General features: G+C 44.5%; 1 long non-coding RNA gene across 1 annotated transcript in view; it reads right to left on the bottom strand.

Annotated features, from left to right (window-relative positions):
• The window catches only part of LOC310632902, a 92,976-nt gene extending 84,355 nt beyond the window's left edge, over window positions 1-8,621 (bottom strand). Inside the window, exon 1 of the long non-coding RNA XR_014490943.1 lies at window positions 8,582-8,621. This is a non-coding gene — a long non-coding RNA (uncharacterized lncRNA). The remainder of the gene's footprint in view (window positions 1-8,581) is intronic.
• Between the last annotated feature and the right edge of the window lie 4,338 nt (window positions 8,622-12,959).

Raw genomic sequence — 12,959 nt, 5'->3', positions numbered from 1 at the left:
CTGAACACGGCTAAATCAACTATCTCCCTGCAATTCCTGTTTTTCTTCCCTGGATTTCTTTTACTATGTTATACTTCTAAGTATTACATGCTTGGGATTTTTTTTTATATAGGTAGTTCTGGAATTGTGACTGTAATGGAGTCTGCCCATTGTCGTCATAACTTGAGAGTGTTGTATATTGGGACACTCACGTGAGCAACCCAATTTTAAAACCTTTTTGGGTTTTTTTGCATCGGCCGTTAAGCAAATGCTGAGGCCATAAACTCAGTGCTGTGGTTGTTAAGAGAACCAAGGGTTTGCTATGGGCCAGATTTGCTGAAAACTGGAAGTAAAAATGCGTGTGTCATGGTTCCGATAGATGAGACCTGTAGAAATAAGAACTCTGAGGTAATTGCTTTCCTCAAAGAACAATTTTAATGGCTACATAATATCAGCACGAACATCGGTAAAACCAAGGCTGCAAATCCCCCCCCCAAAAGGTTACAAAGTAAAAGTTAAACTTCCCACCCACTAAATATGTAATAAATCACATTCTCCAATTAACACGTTTGGCAGGCTCTTTAACGGGAAGTTCTAGCCAGCCAAACACTTAAGCACCTGAGGGGAGGACAAGAAGCAACGGATGGAAACTAGTCAAGGAGAGAAGCAACCTAGAACTAAAGAGAAACTTCCTGACAGTGAGAACAATTAGCCAGTGGAACAACCTGCCTCCAGAAGTGGTGAATGCTCCAACACTGGAAGTTTTTAAGAAGAGACTGGACAGCCATTTGTCCGAAATGGTATGGGGTTTCCTGCCTGAGCAGGGGGTTGGACTAGATGACCTCCAAGGTCCCTTCCAACTTTCTTTATTGTTATTACAATTTGACCTTGGTTCCCATAAAAAAGTTACTGTTATGACTAAACTAGAAGAATGCATCTCCCCTCCCCACTTAGCGGTGGCGAGCTGGAAAAAACAAAGGAAGTTGGCAGTAAGCGGAGTAGTTATTGTAGGCTTGTCAGCGTGTTTTGGGGAAAACTGTCAGAAAACCCAGTCACGTGATCATGTGACGCTGACAATGGCCGTAAATATGGCCTCGTTGCCAAGTGCCTGAAGTGGTCACATGACCATGGGAATGGAGCAACCCTCAGTGATATGCAGGTTCTGAGGTGTTGCTTGATTAAAAAAATTACAGGAAACCAGAAGTTGCCTTCAAGCAACTTTGAATCTGGGTTTATAAGTAAAAAGGTAAAGGTTTCCTTATCAGCTGTATCCAGTGCTTTTTTTGTAAAAGAAAAAGGTGCTGGAACTCACACGTGTCATACAACCCGCCTTGCCTACCCTACAAGGTTCCATCCAAAAAAGGTGCCGGAACTCCGTTCTAAGCATTCTATGAGAAAAAAAGCCCTGGCTGTATCTGACTTTAGGGCACAGTGCTCATCTCCAATGTTGTCTGAAGACAATTTCCATGGTCATTTGACCAGCAGGGCTATGCATCAAAGCCCATGGAATGCTGTTACCTTCCCACCAATTTTATCTACTTGCGTTTGCATGCTTTCAAACTGCTGGGTGGGCAGGAGCTAGGGTGAGAAACGGGAGCTCACCCCATTGTGTGTAGCTAAGGTCTCGAACCCGGGCTGTCAGCTCTCCACTGAGAGCTGAGCCTCCTCAGCTTATAGGTACCCACAAGGAAATCCGTCGTAACATTGAATGGTTACTAAGTGACTGGTGATAAATTGAGGACTACCTCTATTTTAAAAATATTTAACATGGGAAGCAAGGCACTTTTAATCATACCAAATAAGCACTCACAAATAATGTCCCGCAAAATAATAAGCAGCCATTGGCTAGCTGGATCTGCGTTCAGGTAGTCCTCAACTTACAACCAATCCTTTAGTGACCACTTGAAGTTACAACAGCGCTGAAAAAAGTGACGTATGAGCAGTTTTCCTACTTACAAATGTTGCAGCATCCCCATGGTCACGTGAGATCAAAATTGGCAACTGGCATGTACCTGCGACTGTCCTGGGGTCATGTGATCTCCCATTCGCAACCTTCCCAGCTGGTTCCTATCAAGCAGAGTCAATGGGAGAAACTAGATTCATTTAACAACCACACGATTCACTTAATAACTGCAGTGATTCACTTAGTAACCATTGCAAAGAAAGGTCATCAAATCAGGCCCAACGTGTTTAACAGCTGCCTTGCTTAGCAATGGAAATGTTGGTCCCAATGGTGGTCATACGTTGAAGATTACTTGAGCTGTTTGGACACTCACCATTTTCCTGAGGGTTGACTCATGATGGAACACAACATCACTTTGGAAAGCTTCAAGCTACATTATTTAAATGCTTTGGGGTAGATCAGGGATAGGCAAGCTTGGCTCTTTTATGACTCGTGGACTTCAACTCCCAGAATTCCTGAGCCAGCATGGTTTGGATCTTTACCCCTGGTTTATATGTTTAACGGCCTGATGGAACAGTGACTTGATTCATCGACACAATCTCCTAGCACAGTGGTGGCGAACCTATGGCACGCGTGCCAGAGGAGGCACTCAGAGCCCTCTCTGTTGGCACGCGCGCCACCACTGGCAGCAGCAGGTCCATCAGGCTGCCACCGCTGCCCAGAGCAGGAGCCCTGCCCAGCAGAAAGGAGGCGAAGTGGCCGACTAACAAGTTCAAGTAGAGGTGGTAGAGCAGAGGTCACCAACCATTGTCGATTGGTGGACTGTAAGAAAAGGGAGAGGGAAGCATTTTACATGATGTGCATGCGCACAAGGGGCCACGAGCATGCACGTGCTGCAAATGGGGCGGGGCTAGTCCCTGCATGACACTAGCCCTGCCCCATTCTTGTGTGGTGCAGCGCCTTGTATCTGCACCCCGCGATGCGGTGGCGGCCGTTTTTCCGCCTTGCAGCACGGTGGCCCATTTTTGCATCCCTGTTTTTTGCGTGCCGGAGGTGGCACTCAGAGCCTCATCCCTGCCCCCACCCCCACTGAGGGTACCACAATGCTGATGCAGCCCTGGCACTTTGTGATAAATAAGTGGGTTTTGGGTTGCGGTTTGGGCACTCAGTATCTAAAAAGTTCGCCATCACTGTCCTAGCATATGTTAATCCAATAAAATGAATCAAGATAGAGATCTTTAAAAAATAATGAGGCAAGACAAGTAGGCAATTCTGGTTCCAGCTGCCTTCATGCTGGAGAACCTGAAATCAAAGCTTCCTTTTCCACTTGGGTCTGCAGAATATTAATATAGTTTGTAACAATCCACGGTTTCAGGTACGTGAGGCAAGGCTGCTTTCCGATTGAGAAGACCATGACTGCATTCCAGTGGCTCTATTCTCTTCCCCAGAGTCGAATGACCAGTAGACCAGACATGAAAATCCCAAGCAGGTAAACAATGCCAAGCCAAATCCAATTCCATTTTTTTAAGATGGGGTCCACTCCAAATAGTGGGATTTGCAAAACTGGAGGGAGTGTGGTGGGAATTTGAAATGTCCGTCTCTTCTAGAGAAGTCATTAGAAGCCACAGAATAAACTGTGAGCAATTCAAGGGCTCTGTTTTAAGAACTCCACTGAGAAACTGGAGGACATCCAGGGAAAAGGGATCTTCTTGGAAGGCAAGGCCAACGTGTAAAGGTGAAGCAGCTGTTGGTATACTTGGTTCAGAGCCTCTATGACAATTCACCATGGCCAAATCACCATGGCCAACTCACCCTGGCCAGCTTATCATGGTCAACTCACTGTGGGACAAGAGTTACACTAATGCCAAAGAAACAGTGGAATACAATCATTAAAGAAAGGTTGCAAAAGAAGGATCAGAATGAAATGTGAATGGCAAACATTTGCATATTTTTTATTTATTTTAAATAATTAAGTACAATTGTTAAATTGTTATCGCTGCGTGTTGTGCTGCAATGAGTTGGCTGCGGCGAGTTGTCCCGCAGCAAGTTGGGCATGACAAATTGGCTGTGGTGAGCTGGGTGTGGTGGGTTGGCTGCAACAAGTTGGCCATGGTGAGTTGGCTATGGCAAGTTGTTCCATTCCAAGGCTCAGAGAAGATAAGAATTAATTAAAGGCACGGCTGTGGTCTTTCAAGATTTGAAAGGCTACAACGCAGAAGGTGGTTTTTAATCTTCCCTCTTGGTCTAGTTGCAGGACTAGAAAAAGATGGAGGGGGACTGCGAGGAAGCAAACTGAAAATGTTAAGGTTATTTGAAGAACAAACAAGTAGTATCTTCACTTTATGACCGCTGTGTTTGCATAACGACTGCTGCAAAAAAAGGTTGCAAAATCAGGTCAGTCACGTGATGATCCACTTTATGATTGTCACAACTTACAAATGTAATGGGCAGTCTCCATCATAGCTGTAAGTTGAGGACAACCCGTAGCAATTAACAGGAAGATCTCTTTAAATAGCCCATTGCTGCAATAAGTGAGTTAGGTTTTACCAGATTTTTTTAAACAGTAAACAATAGCTTAATTAATTTATCACATTTACATTGCCATGGTTCCGACAGATGAAACTCTTCAAAGAACTTCAGTATCATCTAATTCTAACTCTAAGAGTAAAACCAAGTAAAGGAAAATGGCTGCGTCTCCATATGTTGTCAAAGCAAGAACATCTGATGTTAGCAGCATTGACATATATAGTCTTAGAAGAGACCCTTTAGTTATTTTAACAAACAGAGGAAAACAAACACAGCCCAAATTTGTTCCAATTTGGGTTTTTCCTGCTATTGCCAAGCTGCATCAAAATATCCATCAGAACAGAGCTGGAAGGGACCTTGGACATCTGCTAGTCCAGGCATGTCAAACTCGCGATGTCACATGACTTGGTGTGACGTATCGCAACTTTTTCCCCATTGACGGCAATGGGGTGGGCGCGGTTTTAGTATGATGCATCCAGCCCGCAGGCCAGCCGTTTGACATGCCTGTTCTAGTCCAACCCCCTGCTCAAGCAGGAGATCCTATACCAGACATGTCAAACACAAGGCCTGGGGGGCGGATCCAGCCCGCAAAGTGGTTTCATGTGGCCCATGAAGCCATCCTGGAAACAGTGACGGAATGGCCCCCACTGCCTTGGCCCTGGCCCAGAGACCCTCCTTCTGCCAGAGACCCTCAGATCTGTCCCACTCATGCCCAGGCCCCCATAGGCACCCTTGATGCGAACGATGTAGAGCTGGCCACGCCCACCCAGTAGGCCATACGCACTCTAGCCACGCCCACCCAGTAGGCCACGCCCACCCTGGCCATACCCACCCGGCCCCCTGAGGGCAACCGCAATGCTGATGCGGCCCTCAATGAAATTGAGTTTGACACCCCTGCCCTATACCATTTCAGATAGGTAGTTGTCCAGTGTTTTCTTAAAAACCTCCAGTGATGAAGCACCCATAACTTCTGAAGGCAAGCTGTTCTGCTGGTTAATTGTCCTCACTGTTAGGAAGTTTCTCCTTATCTCCAGGTTGCTCCTCTCCTTGATTAGTTTCCATCCATTGTATCTTGTCTTGCCTTCTGGTCCAGATGAATTGCTAACAGGACCGAAGGCAACACTGGGTTCCTTGTGGATTGACCCAAAGCATCGGAAAATATTGTTGCCTGTTTCTAGTTGCCCAGAACTCTTTGTCCAGCTAAGTGGGGCAAGGAGTCAAAGGTGACCTAGTGAATTACTCCAGCTGAACTCTGCCCATTAAGTTTCCAGGATAGACTACAGTATAGCCAACATCCACAATTTCACTCTGAGAAAAACTTGATGGAGAATAAATCAATACTTCTGCTAATGGAGGTGATTCTCTAGCTTTGGTGAACCTCTGAAGCTTTTAAGAGCAATTAGGTCCTCACACTCTTGTTTCCAAAGTCCCCGGATAAATACAGAACTTTGCCGCAATGTAGAGGTGGCTGCTTTTTCTTTGACAGACGCAGAAGTATGGGATTGGGAACACGCTGAGGTGGATGTATTTTGAAGGTTCATATTTCCCAATATGAAACATTCAAAGGGAGGGGGAGTAATAAGTCAGAAAGGAGAGAGGAAGGGCAGAGGGGATATAGAGGAAGAAAGTGATAAAGAGAAGAGGGGGGGAAAAGAAAGATGGAGGAAAAGAGGAGATGGGAAAGGGGGAGAAAAACAAAGGGGCAGGAAAGAGAGAGAGAAAAGAGAGAAGGGGAAAAAAGAGGTTAATAATAATAATAATAATAAGTTGGAAGGGACCTTGGAGGTCATCTAGTCCAACCCCCTGCTCAGGCAGGAAACCCTTATACCATTTCAGGCAAACGGCTGCCCAGTCTCTTCTTAAAAACCTCCAGTGTTGGAGCAGATGCCCCTCAGATAGATAAAGGCTCTGGAGACCATTACGTAAACAGTGTTTCTCAACTTCAGCAGATTTAAGGTGTGTGGACTTCAACTACCAGAATTCCCCAGCCAGCATGGAGGAATTCTGGGAACTGAAGTCCATACATCTTCAAGTTACTGAGATTGAGAAACACTGAAGTAAATAATCAGTTGTAACTTCCCCATTTTCAGGAAGGGTATTAGGAAGAAAATCATCAGAAAGTGTCAGCCATCCCAACTTGGTCAGTTAGAAAAGAAAGACTCTCGAACTCATGATTAACAAAAGTATACTTTACTAAAGTCAAGTGATTACAGCATAGCAAAGCCAGAACTGAAGTGTCACACACAAAGCTTCTGGTTAACTTTACCCTTTCCCTCCTTTTCCCTTGGTTATCTTTTACCATCCAAGAGCTGCCAAACAAACTGTTGTGGTAAGAGTCCCTGGCTGCGCGAGCTGGATGGTACCCCGTTCCATGGGGTGATCTTGGAACGGCCAGTGGCTCTCATAGGATGGCACAACAAGTAGTTGCAATCCCCCTTCTGCTATCCCTTATCCCACCCCGCAGCTCCCTCCCACCTGTTGCATATGGCAGACTGGCATCTAGTGAAGCCTGGCTGGCAAAGTGGCAGGGCAGTGCTGACACGAAGTCTCCACCCTAGGATTCACGGCAATATGTTGGATTTATATAGGAAATAGTTCAGTTGCGGGGATTCTCGTAACTTCATTCTTTGTTCATCGCAACAAATCTTGCTAAAGAGAACTTGGTGGGAACCTTACTGGAAAAGAATCACTGTGGGATTTAGGCAGCTGGCCAAGAGCTTGGGGCGGGGAGGGGGATTAGAAAGGAAGAGAGAGAAGGAGGAAGAGGAAAGAGGCAGAAGGGGAAGTGGGGAGGAGGAAAGTAAGGGAAAGGGAAGAAAAAAGACATAGGGTGGAGAGAGAAAAAAGGAGAAAGAGAGAAAGAAAGAGAGGGTAAGGAAGGGCAGTAGAAGAGACCAGGGAAGGAGAGACTTAATTTACAATTTTTCTTCCCTAACTGTGTTATGTACGGGGATGAATGAACACAAGCAGCGGCTCACTGACACCATCAGGTGGCGCTGTACTGTGACGGGATTGGCTGACTGGCGCTCGGCGGGAAAACCAGATTAAGGGATTGGCCGCGAGCGTACCTGGCCAGGTATATAAGGGGCACAGGTAACCCTATTGTTCCGTTCAGTACTTCCACTAATAAAGGGCTGCCATGCTGAACCCTTTGTCCGTCGTATTGCCGTGCGGTCGAGAACCCACTACACAATAAACTGGATGCAAAACCTTTTGATGCAAAAGTTTAAAACAAAACAGGAAGAAAACCAAATCACCGCCGAGTCAATGTCACATTTTAGATAATTCCTTTGAAAAATTGATATATCCCTTATTCTTCCCCACTCATAGCCAACTTCTTGATTCCCCCCACCCCCCATTTGCTCCTTTTCATTGGCTAAAGGAGCCAGGTCTTCAGCACCTTTCAGAAGGCCAGAAGGATGGGAGCGAATGATGGGTGCGGATCTCACCTTTAGAGGTACCATGGCAGAAAAGGCTCTTTTCCTGGAGCCCACCAGCCGGAGTTCCTTGACCGACGGGGTCTACAGCATGCCCCTTCTCTTGGAGTGGTTGAGACGGGCTAATCCCATCGGAGTGAGATAATAATAATAATAATAATAATAATAATAATAATAATAATAATAATAATAATAATAATAATAAGTTGGAAGGGACCTTGGAGGTCATCTAGTCCAACCCCCTGCTCAGGCAGGAAACCCTATACCATTTCAGACAAATGGCTGTCCAGTCTCTTCTTAAAAACTTCCAGTGTTGGAGCATTCACAGCTTCTGGAGGCAGGTTGTTCCACTGGTTAGTTGTTCTAACTGTCAGGAAATTTCTCCTTAGTTCTAGGTTGCTTCTCTCCTTGACTAGTGTCCATCCGTTGCTTCTTGTCCTGCTTTCAGGTGCTTTGGAGAATAGCTTGACTCCCTCTTCTTTGGGGCAGCCCCTGAGATATTGGAACACTGCTATCATGTCACCCCTCACCCTTCTCTTTCTTAAACTACACATACCCAATTCCAGCAACCGTTCCCTATATGTTTTAGCCTCCAGTCCCCCAATCATCTTTGTTGCTCTTCTCTGTACCCTTTCTAGAGTCTCGACATCTTTTTTACATCGTGGTGACCAAAACTGGATGCAGTATTCCAGGTGTGGCCTTCCCAAGACATTGTAAAGTGGTATTAGTACTTCACGTGATCTTGATTCTATCCCTCTGTTAATGCAGCCTAGCACTGTGTTGCTAGGCTCCTCAGGATACACCACTGAAAGTCAGTCAGCATAGCTGGAGGCAGTGCAGGAAAATATTGCTTCGACTGTCCTGGTTTTTTGAGAGGAACCGTAGACACCATGGGGGAAAAAAGCTAGCTGGTGTGATACTGCCCCATGTGGTGATCCACTGAACTGCAGGAAGGCTTCTGGTGCTGGTTCAGCCCAGCTAATTGGCTTTTTCAGGATGATAAATAGTCTTCCCGTTAAAGTGGAAGAAACTGTTACGTCTGTTGGGTTGTTTTCTTCTTTCATTTTAGGGTTGTAGTTAAAGGTTTTCTTCATGTTTACCTCACTCCACATGGACACGCTAGAAAAGAAGCGCTTTTGATTCTGTTTTCAAGGGCAAAGGGGAAAATAAAAATAAAAACAGGTTTCTTTCGCTACATGACATTTGGCCCATTTGGCCCAACCCAGGATGCAATGTTGCATGCCAAATTGACCAGCTGAGAAATCATTTTAATTACCATTGAATTAGGTATGTAATTACTCACGTATGGAGATTTCGTACATGTTTGGGGGACGAACAACCACGCTGTAGAACTTTGACAAAATTCAAATGTCAAAGGAGGTCTGTCTCATCAATGTGCCCATATTTTTTTTATTTATAAAAACCAAAGTTTTTACTCTGAATTTAGAACTTCACAGCATGTTAAAAACATTTGGTGGATTCTGACTAGATAAATGCAATACGTTTTCCTACTCCCCTACGAGAGACGATGAAACTCGAAGCAAAGACCTTGCAACTTTATCTGGCTGCAGTGAAGACACTTACTAGGCATCCTTGACTTAGAACCATTTGTTTAGCGACTTCCTGAAGTTATCGCAATGCTGAAAAAAGTGACTCATGACCAGTCCTCACACTTATGACCGTTGCAGCATCCCCTTGGTCACGTGTTCAAAACATGGGCCTTTGGTAACTGGCATAAATTTATGATAGTTGCAGCATTGTGAGGTCATGGGAACACTACACAGACCTTCCCAGATAGCTTCTGAGAAGAAAAGAAAAAGGAGGGGGTGATGGCAGATTCGCATAACAACTATATGCTTCACTTAATAACTATCATGCTTTACTTAATGACCTTGGCAAAAAAGCTCATAAAATCAGGCATGGCTCACTTAACCAGCATCATGCTTAGCAACAGACTAGTATAGGGTCTCCTGATTGGACAAGGGGATGGACTAAAAAAACTTCTAGGTCCCTTCCAACTCTGTTATTCTGTATTCATGCTAGAGCAGGGGTGGGGAACCTTGGCTCTTTTACGACTTGTGGACTTCAACTCCCAGAATTCCTGAGTGAGCCACCCCTGTGCTAGAGTATAAACTACCCCACACCATTTTATCTCAGGCTTTACTTTACTTTACTTTACTTTTATTAAATTTGTATACCGCCCTTCTCCCGAGGGACTCAGGGCGGTTAACAGGGCATATATAAATAACAATACAAAAATTAAAAAGAAATTAAACAAATGCCCAATTAAAATTACAATAGCAATAAAAACAATAAAAGACCCATTAAAAACCCTAACGTTCCCCCATCAGGAGGCTGGCATGTTGTGTAAACCCCACTGCAATTTATATTAAAGAAGCACCAGGGGTGACATGATAGCAGTCCTTCAACACCTGAGGTACTACTACAAAGAAGAGGGAGTCAACCTATTGTCCAAAGCACCTGAAGGCAGGAGAAGAAGCACTGGATGGAAACTAACCAAGGAGAGAAGCAACTATGACTATGATTACCATTAAATGTTGCATCTTGTGAGTTATGATGAAGTGTTGTATTTTATGATTTATGATGAATGTATTTTTATGTTTATTTTATTTTATTTATTTATTTTATTACATTTATATACCGCCCTTTCCCTGAAATGATTTATCACTATTACTTGTATGAACACTGAGAGTTTATGTAATGGAAACAAATTCCTTGTGTGTCCAACCACACTTGGCCAATAAACTATTCTATTCTATTCTATTCTATTCTATTCTATTCTATTCTATTCTATTCTATTCATAACAACAACAACAACTATTATTATTATTATTGTTGTTATTATTATTGTTATTATTATTATTATTATTATTATTATTATTATTATTATTAGATGAAACGCGTAACAGTGATATAGTGATACCCACTGTCATCGGGGCAAAGTCCAAAACTTTACAAAATACATCAAGAAATTGCAGCTTCCTGCAATAACTCCAGCAAAGCTACAAAAAACTGCGCAACTCGGAACATCTTACATTTTAAGGAGATACCTGGTTGATACCTAGGATGCTGGCAGCAACCCATGTCAACCATTAGTGCCAGTCAGTTTGGGTGTTCAGTTGACTGAGTTTCATGTTTTATGAATAAAAGTTTTATAATAATAATGATGATGATGATGATGATGATGATGATGATGATGATGTTGGAAGGGACCTTGGAGGTCATCTAGTCCAACCCCCTGCTCAGGCAGGAAACCCTATACCAGGGATAGGCAACCTTGGCTCTAATGACCCTCTTTTACCGGTCTACTATAGAGAGTGCCCTCTCGTATGGTATTGTGGTTTGGTATGCTGGTCTGACAGCCACAGATAGGAAAGTATTACAGAGGGTAGTGAGCACAGCACAAGACATTGTGGGCTGTTCCCTGACACCACTGGATGACATCGCCAGGGCTCGCTGCCTTGGAAGAGTGAGGAAGATTCTCAGGGATGACTCACACCCTGGACGGTATCTCTTTACTCTCCTACCATCCGGTAGGAGATATAGGAATACAGCCAGCTGTACCAACAGGCTGAAAAATAGCTTTCATCCGTGGGCTGTTAGGCTTTTAAATGGGACATAATCTTATGCAGAATTGACTTGGGAGGCCGGTGTGTGGTGTTGTTGGTTCACATGGTGTGGTGGGATGGAGGGTTTGTTGTCACTGTGTGTTGGGGGGAGAGAGCACGGGGGGGGGGAGGCTCAGCTAATCTCAATGTACACGTGTTGTACTTTGACAATAAAGGGTTTATTTATTTATTTATGACTTGTGGACTTCAACTCCCAGAATTCCTGAGCCAGCATGGCTCAGCATGGAAACCTCTCCCTTTCTCCTCAGCATGGTTGGCTCAGGAATTCTGGAAGTTGAAGTCCACGAGTCATAAAAGAGCCAAGGTTGCCTACCCCTGGCCTATACCATTTCAGACAAATGGCTGTCCAGTCTCTTCTTAAAGACTTCCAGTGTTGGAGCATTCACAACTTCTGGAGGCAGGTTGTTCCACTGATTAATTGTTCTGTAAGGAAATTTCTCCTTAGTTCTAGGTTGCTTCTCTCTTTGGTCAGTTTCCCTCCATTGCTTCTTATCCTGCCTTTGGGTGCTTTGGAGAATAGCTTGACTCCCTCTTCTTTGTGGCAGCCCCTGAGATATTGGAACACTGCTATCCTTTCCCCCCTTGTCCTTCTCTTCATTAAACTAGACAAACCCAATTCCAGCAGCCGTTCCTTATATGTTTTAGCCTCCAGTCCCCTGATCATCCTTGTTGCTCTTCTCTGCACTCTTTCTAGATTCTCAACATCTTTTTTTTTTTTACATTGTGGTGATTCTATTCTATCCTACCGAGGAGTTTCTTGGGTACAATTAACCAGTGGAACGTCTTGCCTCCAAAAGTTGTGGGTGCTCCATCACCGGAGGCTTTTAAGAAGAGACTGGACAACTATTTGTCCAGAAGGTTCGAGCAGAAGTTCGGACTAGAAGATCTCCCAAGGTCCCTTCCGACTCTCTTATTCTGCTAATTCCTCCCCTGCCAGCCCGACTGAACAGTGACGAGTTAGATCTCACACGAATTGAATTGAAGCCTTGGTGGAGCAGTGGGCTAATGCCTCCTTAAGTAACACCAGCTGCCTGCAATTAGTGCAGGTTCAAGTCCCACCAGGCTCAAGGTTGACTCAGCCTTCCATCCTTCCGAGGTAGGTAAAATGAGGACCCAGATTGTTGGGGGCAATTAAGCTGACTTTGTAATAATGCCGCTTGGGGTGTGTGTGAAAGCCCTAATAAGCAGGCACATACTTAGAATGAAGGCTATTGCTAAGCACATTGATTTGTGCTTTAGATTGTAAGCCGCCCTGAGTCTTCGGAGAAGGGCGGGATATAAATGGGATTAAAATAAATAAATAAAATAAATATCAGACACTTCTTCCGGCTTCCCATCGCCTCCCCTTTTCACCCGTGGACCGAAGATGGGTCTCCCTCTGCAACTTGACCCGTTGCCCCCCCTTTCCTTAGAGCCCCGTTCGCCGCTTCCGGCCTCCTGGAGGCATCTCTTTGTCCTTCTCGT

Source organism: Vipera ursinii (genome assembly GCF_947247035.1).
Source record: "Vipera ursinii genome assembly, chromosome: 1".
Taxonomy (NCBI): domain Eukaryota; kingdom Metazoa; phylum Chordata; class Lepidosauria; order Squamata; family Viperidae; genus Vipera; species Vipera ursinii.
The sequence above is the reverse complement of the archived record's forward strand: the minus strand, read 5'-3'. Positions and strand labels throughout refer to the sequence as shown.